The 11901-nt window shown below is 35.7% G+C and overlaps 1 long non-coding RNA gene across 1 annotated transcript; it reads right to left on the bottom strand.

Annotated features, from left to right (window-relative positions):
* Nucleotides 1–9085: 9085 nt before the first annotated feature.
* Nucleotides 9086–11644, bottom strand: LOC138696332 (uncharacterized). Its single transcript, XR_011331329.1, has 2 exons — nucleotides 11182–11644; nucleotides 9086–11062 (listed from the first exon to the last, which is right to left on the bottom strand). It is a non-coding gene; the product is annotated as an uncharacterized lncRNA (long non-coding RNA).
* Nucleotides 11645–11901: the final 257 nt, after the last annotated feature.

Below are 11901 nucleotides of genomic sequence, written 5' to 3'. Positions count from 1 at the left end.
GCCGCATTTTTTTCAATACACTGTCGGGTTTAGCGGCATTTTTCTCATCATCTCCTAAAAGATCAGAAAACTCAAGGAATTTATGAACAAGAAACTCCCAAAAGTAGCACCAACTAGATTGAATTTTACATCTCGGCTTGTAAATACAGTAAACGAATAAAGAGAAAAACGGACTGCTTTCTTTAAAAATATCATTTGTAATGACTCTGAAGAAAACTGGGATGATGCTGTAAATGTGCAGGCTAAAGGATATTTGAATTTTTTCACACAGTTTCAGAATATATTTCTTCTTGAAGTCTATGCTAGAGTGTTCGCACATACAGATGTGCTCTACAATATTCTTCAGACAAAAAGTCTAGACATAGCATACTACTTGCAAGAGGTATCAAAGTTAAAAAAAAAAAATACTATGTCCGAGTTCAGACGTAGTGGGTTTCTGTCCATATGGCGTAATATGGAAAATGAAAATTCTTCAGCCAATACAATGGAACCACCATTAAAGCGAAGAAAAGGAGATGATGAATTGAAATACAGGCAGCTGTACTACAGCATACTAGATCGTATGCACATGGAAATTACTGACAGATTTTCTGATTATGGAAAGCTTCAGTTCACACATCTTCTAGATTCTCAAAAATTTTCTGCTTATAGAGAAAACTTCCCGAATGAGGCACTAAACAAATTATTTCAGTCCTATAACAGTCACTTTGATCAAGTACGTTTGAAAAATGAATTAAGTGTAATATATTCAGCAGAAGTCTTTGATTTTTCGAACAAACCTATCCATGAAATATTATCTGCCATATATGAAAACCAGCTGAACCAAGTTATTCCTGAAGTCCTTAAATTGGCAACATTAATTGTGACAATACCAGCTACGTCAGCATCGGTAGAAAGAACATTTTTTGCGTTGAAGAGAATAAATCCTACTGTAGATCAACTCATACACAAGAACGTTTATCCGGCTTGGCACTAATATCCATTGAAAAGTCATTTCTACAGAAACTTTGCAAGTGGCCCAACTGTAATTTCAAGGACGAAGTCATCAACGTATTTTCGTCCCAATCAAGATGTCTGGAATTCACATAAATATGTAAGGAATTTTATTATAGGGATTTTAAAATATATTTTGTGTAATAATTGGGCCAGTGGTAGCCCAAACCCTTTAACCAGTATATGCCACTGGATATTGATGATACCTTTAGCCCTATAAAAATAATCAATCAAATAATCAAAAAAATATTACAGTACTAAGCAAAGTTACCTAGGTGCTGTATATGTTTTAAGTGTGTAACTAATATTCCATAACAAAACTCTTATCGCATTATGCTTTTAAGGTGATATTGGTGAGCAACTTCTTATCATCAGAATATTAAATTATTTTCTCGAAATGTGCTGAAGCTACAGAGCTGACATTTTTACAACACATGGGGACGTATCTTTTGCTTATGATGTAACAGTAGTTGCTTTGTTAATTTGTTTCCATGCGAATATTTTCAAAAGTTTCAATACACTATCTTCAGTAATACGCATTTACGGTATATTAAATTAACGAATACATTCTGTAAGGCTACTAAGTAAATAGGTTTATATCTGAAAATTTGACTTTTCTATAAAGAAAGTTGAGAAAATACAGTATTTCTTTTGAACAAAAAAATCAAACTTGTGAAAAATGAACATTAAAATTAAAACTTACACTCTTATAATGCACTTATACTTCCAGACAAATCTAAAAATTAACATGGATGCAGTTTTAATAAGTTCTCTTCCCTTTATCTATTGAATCAGTGCTGGCCATACCTGAACATAGCTCGACCAAGCAGCATATACTACTTCTTTCGTCTGTCTCTTTCCTTTCCGCTGTAAAGGGCTCAGGCTCTCCTCAGCTCTAAAGCGCGCACTTGCTCCTGTGGGCATCAATTGACATCACTGATATATGTGAATATAAATTAAATATATTTCGGTTTTTATGTACGAAATTCAATAATACATTGTTATGAATTTGATGGAAGTCAAATACTTTAAATCCTGAATACAACAGTTCTGAAGGGTAATCAAGAATTTATTAAGGCATAATTTTATTATTCTTTTCTGTAGCAGTTGTTGGCATGAGGAAGGTGCTATTAGCACTGTATTAACTTCGCACTTTCTTAAACATCAACCATAGTACACCAACTATTTACTTTTCTTACACATACTGCTACCACCACCACCACTAAAAAGTTTTGATCAACACTTCAACCATTAATGCTTCATTATACTACTCTGATTGCTCTCTGCAATTTTTTTAGTTGGTTATTTAACGACCCTGTATTAACTACTAGGATATTTGGCATTGATTGTATTGGTAATAGCGTGATGGTAATTATTTGGCAAGATGAGGCCGAGGGTTCACCATAGATTACCTGACATTCGCATTCGTCTTATGGTTGGAGAAAACCTCGGAAAAAACTACCAGTAATGAGCACAAGCTGGAATCGAACCCATGCCCGAGTGCAACTTTGGATCAGCAGGATCCTTGTCCTTGTAAGCTTTTTATTTGTTATACACATTAATGGTAACATTTTCACAATTCACTTTTTTGCTTTAAAAAGCTAACAATTATTGTGTCTACTTACTGATTGATGTCCACGTTTTTCTTCAGTGATACCGTACACCGCAGCATAGAATAATGAATCCACAGAGAACTTGATTTCTTCTTTTCACTTTTCATTGAAAAATATTCCAGCATAAACTTTTCAGAAATATTCTCTACTTTTTTTTTACACCACTCTTCAAACTTCTTATATTCCTCTTCATACCTCTGTCGCGATTTTGTTGGAATTAATAAATCAGTACAGCTGTTAATGCAATACCATTGACACTTATATTTATAAATAAATAGTCATGGTGACAATACCGACAATAATAACATTCTTCAAATGTTTCTTGTACATGGCCCTCTATATGAATCGATCACCTACAAAGCTAATGTATATAGCTTCAAATATTTCTCGTACAAGGCCCTCCATATGAATCGATTACGTACAAAGCAAATGTATATAGCTGGCAATAAAAATGTTACATTTAGACAATATTCAATTTTACATTATTTTTTTATCAAAGCGGATGAAACTTACGATACACATGTCGTAACTTCATATTACAATACTAGACTGGTTATCAAACTCGGCCTGCAGCCTTGTTTGGTTTGTTTTGTGCATTTATAATCGTTAGTTGAGTGTTTAGTTTTGTGTTGTGGGTTTATATTCGTTTGCTGAGTGTCTCATTTACACAGAAACATTTACATAGACCTAAAAATAGTGAAATAAGTATAGTTGTAGTGTTCAGTTTATTTATAGTCGTTATATTTAGTTGGATAAGTTGTTAAATATGCCTAAGAAGAAAAGTGTTAGATCTGTACTTAGTTCTGCTCTGAATGAAAGAAGATGGGGTCCTAAAACAGTGAAACAAATTGAGAAAAAATTCTCGTTTTTTATGAAATTGTTCAAAGTGGCCACCATCAGCATCCAAACACTATTGATGCCGCCGAACTGCTCCACGAACTAAGTTCTGTAATGTGTCCAGTGGGCTAATCTGTATTTTAAGTCATGTTATGTTACATTAAAATTAAATTTCAAATGAAAATTTTGAAGAAATTTTAAGAAAACAGTAATAATAAATCTTGGTCAGTATTACTTACTGAAAAAGAATATATAAGGTATCTGATTCTTCTCGACATGATTCAGTAGCAAAATTTCAGATGCTAACTGGTCATGACTGTTTAGCAACACCCTGTTTAAAATTGAAATTTCTTGTTCACCAAAATGCATCCTGTGTATCCTAGAAGACTCTTTGATGAATCAAAAACATTTACGAAAATGTCCAGCTTTGGCATCAGATTTTTTGGATTCGGACTCTAAATTATACTGCAAAGCTAGAAGGTGAATGGAGAACTTCCAAGTGCCTGGGCAATAGATACTGCTGCTGCTACTATGTTACATTAAATCAAGTTTTATTTAATTTCCATTTCGACATATACAAAACACAGTTCTCAATTCATTTATGCTTTAGATTGCATTAATGCAATTTCCCCAAAGTATCATTTGTCTCTTCTTGGCAATGCATAAACAATGTCACATTACAAAAATTCTGGTAACAAGTTTGGAGTTAGACCTTCTATATAACCCTAAATTATTTGTGTTTTTTGGGTTTTCACGGTGAATGTGATTTGGATATGACACTATGTCCTGGAGCTAACATTTCTAACGTTTCGAAACTACATACAGGTTCCATGATCAGGGCAGGTAGCCTAGGTAAGGCCAGACAGTTCACCTACTCTGCTGGACATGTAGCGCCTGACCGTTCCACATGCTGAGCTCAAATGACAAATTCTGAGGGGAATATCTGTCAGTGACTAAGCTCTTAAGAGGCTTGTGAGGCCCATATACCGATACATATATATTCTTATATGAGGTCTCGCCATCCTCATTGAATTATCAATGAATCGATTCCAGGTGCTGGAACGAATTTTTCTCAAATTAATAGATATTTACAGTATGGCTGCTTATAGTCATTGATTATTCAATGAGGATGGCGAGACCTCATATAAGAATATATATGTATATATCAATGTTAACAGTAACTCATGAACTGTTGTTGAAAATGACCATGAAGTCATTTAAATATGTGCTCCTGCATACATGGCTTGAATGTCTTAAATGCAGGTAGTAGGCTATTGATAATGCAATGGGAGGAGTTCGGCCGGTACCATGGATCGTGTCCCGGTGTGGGTCAGATGGAAAGAGCCCACAGCTGAGAGGTTCCGGGTTCGATTGCAGGTGCCGGAACGAATTTTTCTCAAATTAATAGATTTTGAGCCTTAGCAGACCCAAAAAATTTGAGTTATTATACCTAGTAACAATAGGTCTATAAGTTTGCAATAACGATGTATCGTAGCACTTGGTTTTCACTCACATCCTTCACTGTTATCAGTCATTCCAGGATGCAGAGTTTGGTGCGAGACTTGTGGCATCTAAGTATGAAACAAGGCTAGCCTTCTGCCAGAATAATATGTTGCGCTATATTGGTGTTCTGGGAGTGATGATGGTCGCCTTCTCATGGTGCCCCCTGAACTATGTTTAATGAACATAGAAAAAAACTACCATTTAACATGCTCAAATGACAAATACAATCCGAAGTAAAATATTCCAGAGGTAAAAATGTCCCCTCATTTGGATCTCCGGACGAGGACTATTTTAGCATCACATAAAAGACAAAACACAATATAATTCTACCTCAGCTGAAGTCTTACAGTGGGATGCTGGAGGCCCTAATCAAGCCAAGAATACTGAAATACATAAAATTCGAATAGATAAAGACATTGATATGTTTGCAATAATGGAAGCCAATGTTAAAGCTGAACAATTACAGTTCTTTGTTTTCAAGAATTACAATACATTTCTGGGTCATTTGCAAAATTTGTATAACAAATGGACGATTGAGAACGTCAAAATTAAAGTATTATTTAGTGCATATTCTGCATGTATTAATATAGTACAATGTCTCTGCCATAGTAATCAGCCACTCACCTTGCTTTACAGCATTCTCTACAAGTATCAATGAATCTTTGATGGCACGACTAAATGTCAGGTGTGTTATAGGACAAGACAATGGACCTTTTATAGAAATAGAATGCCTTTATTATATAAGATATTCTTTAAACAGTACATAAGTCTTAGAATAGTAACAGAACTAACTTCAGATCAAAAATGAACAAGTATTTTAAATATCTTAATATCAAATCTTTTACCTAATATAAAATAATAACTTGTTCAGTAACTAACAGAAACCATTCGTTCAGTAACAATTATCTTAGTAGATTGCCCTTAAGGCGAAGATATTTGAGCTTTAGTTTCTTTAATGGTAATTAGAAAAAATTAAGGCTCGGTTTTGTATGATGTAACAGATCTGACAGGTAACAGACATGACAAAGCAAACATAAGCATGTGCGAACCTAAAGTTTTTTTTTTTTTTTTTTGCTTAAAAATCTCCAAAATAGCAACTTAGCTACTGCACACATGTACTATTATATCCTCTTGATCTTGACTATATATCTTGTTATTTGTGGAAAACACAACACTAACAGATCTGACAGAGTAAAAATGCATGCTTAGACTAAAACACAAAGCAAGAGTATGACACACAAACTCGCCAAATCAAAATGGGTGAACATAGCAGTACAATCAAGATGTTTTTTTGTGCATCATCTTGGCTTGTGCTGACATCTGTGAGATTTCTTTTTCAACTGTGTACCCATAGGAACAGAATGGTGTAACAGAGCTGACTGATTTACTGGACTAGAGTAATTATGAAATCATATTATAAGGAAATATAAAGTCAGACACAAATGAAGAAGTTTTGATAATATCAAATGTTTCTTTAATTTTCTTTCTCAATTACATTATTAAACGGTGCTTCATCTGTACATAATCGTGCTCCATTTTAAATACTTAACTAGTATGGACACGGCATTTTAGCTGTTACTACGAGAATTTTATTTTATTCTCGTGAAATATTTCACATCAAGGAAATACTTCTTGTGACGTTTACTACATTAGTATTGAAACTACTCACTGTTAGGAATTTATAACTCTATCGTTACCGGTATAAATGCAATAATAATTGGAAGGGTATGAATTGATGGACCTCATTTGTTATACAAATTCTGCAAGTGACATTTCTACAACCTAACGCAAGACAAAGAGCTAGAGGCATACTAGTTGGCGTCAAAAGAGGAATAACTTTACCTTGAACATTATTAAACAAATGACTGAGGAAGACAAATCTGAAGTAACGAATATATTATGCAAATGTGGCTTTCAGGTAGAAGCTTCCTATGAAGCAGGTATAATATATTCGTTACTGTAGGTACGTTAACAGCAGTGGCGGTTCCTGGGGTGAGGGAAGGGAGGAACGTCCTCCTCACATTTTTCTTCTTTTGAAAATAAGTATCAAATGAAATATATGCCTTGAAATTCGAGGAAGATTCGATAATTTTTAAGTTCACAGCTATAAGAAAACCTCGGTTGATCGAGTTTTAAACAACGCGCGCTCATGTGCTGTAGAAAACTGTGAGAAGGATGCGAGATTGTTTATGTGGAGGAAAATCAATCCATTCCTCCTTTACTGCAGTTAACACACATAGACAACAGTGCAGTAGCGGCCAGAGAAAGAAGCAGAGTTTTAAAGCAAGTAAATGAATGGATAGGGAGGAGATCCTCCTCTGAATCAGCGCATGAGCGGGAAATAGAAACCAACTGGTCTTGCAGCAAGCCAGAGCAGTGTATATTGGAGAGTACCGCAGTCTTTTGATCCGACAAATGTCGACGCGGCTGCCATATTTACTCCTGGGGAGACTCAGTACACCGCAAGACTTGTGTATTAACACAGGTTTCTAGTGTGATATTCCATCGTTATCATGAAGAATGCCGTGTTGTTGTGCTGTTAATCAATGTGTAATCAATTGCTGTTGTACTGAATTAGCATTACAGCTTATTGTCTATGCAGGTGACATGAATATATTAGTAGAAAATACACAAACTGTTAGGGAAAACACGGGAACTTTACTGAAGCAAGTAAAGTGATATGTTTGGAACTAAATCCCGAAAAGACAAAGTATATGATTATGTCTCGTGATCAGAATATTATATGGAATGGAAATACAAAAATTAGAAATTTATCCTTCAAAGAGGTATAAAAATTAATATATCTTGGAGCAACAGTAACAAATATAAATGACACTCGGGAGGAAATTAAACGCAGAATAAATATGGGAAATGCTTGTTATTATTCGGCTGAGAAGATTTTGTCATCTGGTTTGCTATAAAAAAATCTGAAAATTAGAATTTATAAAACAGTTATATTACCGGTTGTTCTGTATGGTTGTGAAACTTGAACTCTCACTTCGAGAGAGGAACAGAAGTTATGAGTGTTAGAGAATAAGGTTCTTAGGAAAATATTTGAGGCTAAGAGGGATGAAGTTACAGGAGAATGGAGAAAGTTACACAACCCAGAACTGCACGCATTGTATTCTTCACCTGACACAATTAGGAACATTAAATCCAGGGCATGTACCACGTATGGGCGAATCCAGAAATCTATATAGCGTATTGTTGGGAAGCCGGAGGGAAAAGACCTTTGGGGAGGTCGAGACGTAGATGGGAGGACAACAATAAAATGGATTTGAGGTAGGTGGGATATGATGGTAGAGACTGTATTAATCTTGTTTAAGATAGGGACCGATGACGAGCTTATGTGAGGGCGGCATTGAATCTCCGGTTTCCTTAAAAGCCATAAGTATAATGACGTAATATTTATAATTTAAAATATCAAGGTGGAGAAAAGCGGACGTTGGAAACTATTCCAAACTGGTATAATGCTGGTAATAAAAACAGTTCTTGAATTTTCAAGAAATTGTCTCAATAAAGGGAACTTCAAATATCTTATGCTAGATAGATGCACTCAGGTTGCGTTAGAAAATTTATTTTCTAATGTCCGATCCTTAAATCCAATCCCGGATGCAATAGTATTAATAAACTGCATTACGATTCATCAGTTTTTTCTGAAGAAAAAAAAAAAAAAGCATGAAAATTATGCAGTTTGCGATTCTGAACAATTAGTTGAGTTTCTAGGTACAGATGTAAGTAAACCCGAAACAGAAAGGTCTAGTGAAGATGAATGTGAGCAAAAGAAATTGATATAGGCTAAATTTTAATTTAACTGAAAATGGAAATATTGACTCGAGTGAACAAGCTCTTTACTATTTGAATGACCAGGAATGGAAATGCATTAAGTCCAAAGAAGCAAATTTTACAGGAGAGACAAAAAACGTTGTAAATGCATTACTTTCTGTGAAAAAGTGATGACTGTGGATTCATTTTAGAGAGTTTTCATACCTACACATATATCATAAACATTATTGCAGATATGTGCAATCAGGATGTATTTATGCGGGTTTAAATGACCTGGACTTGCATCTTTTCGATTCTTGGACATGATTAGCAGGAAGGTGGATGCCATGGGTAGTTTATATGTACACCTGATGTCTAAAGAAGTATTTTATTGTTACAAAATGAATTATTGAATACAGATTAGGTCATTACATCAGTAAATCAGGCATTACTGCCATCGCTGTAGTCATCCTCATCTTCCTGTGACGGTAAAGAGTTATACAAGTTCTGTGCATCCTTGCTTAAATATTTACACAACTTCTTTATATCATCCAGTTTGCAAGACTTGACACGCTGCCTGTTTGTGTACAATGGAGTGTTTGGTAGCGAGATCACACCTGTTCTAGGTTTACAAATTCGGAAGTACTCACACGGCTCACCACTCATGTTCTCTGATGTTTTGACCTGAAACTCGTGTGCACTACTGTACGTCAGTACCTTATACTTGGATACCGTGAACTTTCTGCCACTCTTGGTTATACTTTTTTTGAAATAACCCTTTAGGAACTCTTTATGTTCCCTAAAATCTTCTCCCTTCATGACCACAACATCATATTTTCATGTCATACCATCCTTGTGGCATCTCTATTCTTTCAGCCTTTTTCTTCATTCTTTCAATGACCGAGAAACAACGGTCACATGGAAGGTAACTGTGGCCTCGTATTGGTAAATAATGTTGTACATCATTGAACCAGTCAGACTGTATTAAAGTGTAGCAAAAATGCACCATTGTATTGTTTAAATTTTGTCCTGGACAGGCGTCACTAAACAAGTACAAAGTTTTGACTGTATCAGGTACATAGTTCTCTATGTAGTTCCGCAAGCATGACACCACTTCGTTGACACCTCGTTTAGCGTCATATTCGGCCCACATATACATTTTCCCTGTTTGATTCTTCCCACTGAAAATGCACAAATTATAAACCCAAATCTGTCGGAGATAGAATATCTCATTAACAGGGAGATGAGGCACTGGCATGTTCTGCTGAAAATAGAAAATTAAACATTCAACAGTGTCATCTTCCTGTGCCCTTTCCTGGCATGCTCGTAAATTGGTGTAAAACTTTTTGGCCTTCCTTTTATGAAGTGTTAACTCAGTCTCCAAATTGACTTTCACGATTTTATTTTTTTCTTGTGATATTTCCATTTGCAGCTTTTCACAGGTGTTACATGCATCAACTTTAGGGCATCCAAAAGAGTAACCAAAATTCTCATTAAAATACTTTCGGTAGTAATCATACTTTATTGGGCACTTTACTCTCTCGATGTCAGCTCCCGCTTTAACTTTCAAGTAACATTCAGGATAATATTTTTCCAGAAAAAGTTCATACATTTTCATTACACTCAAACCTGTTTCCAGATACCGCTTCTTCTTCCCAGACGCTCCGTAATGCGATGTTCTATAGGGGAACGAGCGAATATGCTCGTCTATTGTTTCAACTAGGGTGTTCTTGAGCGCCCTCGAGCTTGCAGGATTTCTCCCACGCTGATCTCGTGGTGATTTTCCAAGAGCAGCATAGTTGGCTACGCGGTGCACTCTGGTCTCTGAAATACCGAAGAGACTGCAAAACGCTTTTGCGCAAACAACATGCGATTCGACTCCAATCTGAATCTACAAAGAAAATGTAATAAACATAAGAGGAGAAATTTCAAGGGGAATGTAAGTTTATAATAAATGTAACAACAATAATAATAATGATAATAATAATAATAATAATAACAATAATAACAATAACAATAATAACAGGCATAGGCGCCATCGCCATTGTAATATAAACTCTCTCCCATGAAAAAATAATCTGCGAACGTTCATCATGTCCGGCTGAGGCTCCAGATTCAAGTTGGAAACCTTATTATAAAATAAGCAGTGGTGACTAACCTTGTATGTAAAGCTCTGAGTGCGTATGAATCACGGATCGTCTGATCGTGGTCTCCGACGTTGAACACTCTTTGGGGATATCAAAGCCGCGAGAAACGCATCCTGACCATCTTTACTTCCTATGTTGTAAAACTCTTTCAGGATCTGTTTCTTCACACCATTGGAAAATTTTGTAGTGCACGACCTCTTACATCTAGTATAAACAACAAGAATAGATAAGTATTATTGTATGATCGCCATGGCATGTACGTGCTATTTTATTGCCGATAGCCTATAACCTACACTGCACAATGTAGTAGCTATGTTACACACCTGCAATCCCGTCCTGTAGATCTGGCCGGATGCTTACGGCCTTTGTAGTCTTCATATTCTTTTCCTGCCACTCGTGCTTTCTTGTTCACGACGCTCTTCCACGTCTCAGGGCGAAGTTTTCGTCGTTTTAGACACTGTTCACTGCTACTTGTATCACTTGATTCAGCCATTTTAAATAATCAGCTGTGATGCAAAAACTGACTGTCACAGGCCGCAAGCTATGGGTAGGTGGCAGCACTGTTTCATAAATTAAAGTGTGCGCTATCCTAGTATTATTATAAATTTTATTAAAGTATTCTTCATATTAAATACGAGGTTTGAACATCCAGCACGACCAGGACAAAAACGCTTTTCATTCCTGATTAAAACCAGGTTTGAAAATCCAGTAAGTCCAGGACAACCACGCTTTTCATTCCTGGGATCACATTGTCATTGCTTACAAACATGGGTTGGAGATGGACTAACTTCGTTTCCATTCCCATGACGATGTGCATCACCAAGAAGAACATGCTGCCGCGTAAAACTGCTTTTTCGTTTTTGGTGGACTTACGCGGTTTTCAAACCGGGTGATTCATTTGTTGGGATCAGTTTTATTCAAAATAAAACAAAATAAGTTATATAATATTTATGAAAACTGTATTTCATATGTAATAACTGATAACAGGGATGATTCCATAAATTTTATTAGCATATTAGTGACTCTCAAGTCGTACATGGAAA

This window comes from Periplaneta americana, chromosome 3, assembly GCF_040183065.1.
Source record: "Periplaneta americana isolate PAMFEO1 chromosome 3, P.americana_PAMFEO1_priV1, whole genome shotgun sequence".
Classification (NCBI taxonomy): domain Eukaryota; kingdom Metazoa; phylum Arthropoda; class Insecta; order Blattodea; family Blattidae; genus Periplaneta; species Periplaneta americana.
Note: the sequence above shows the minus strand (reverse complement) of the source record. Positions and strands in the feature narration are given on the sequence as shown.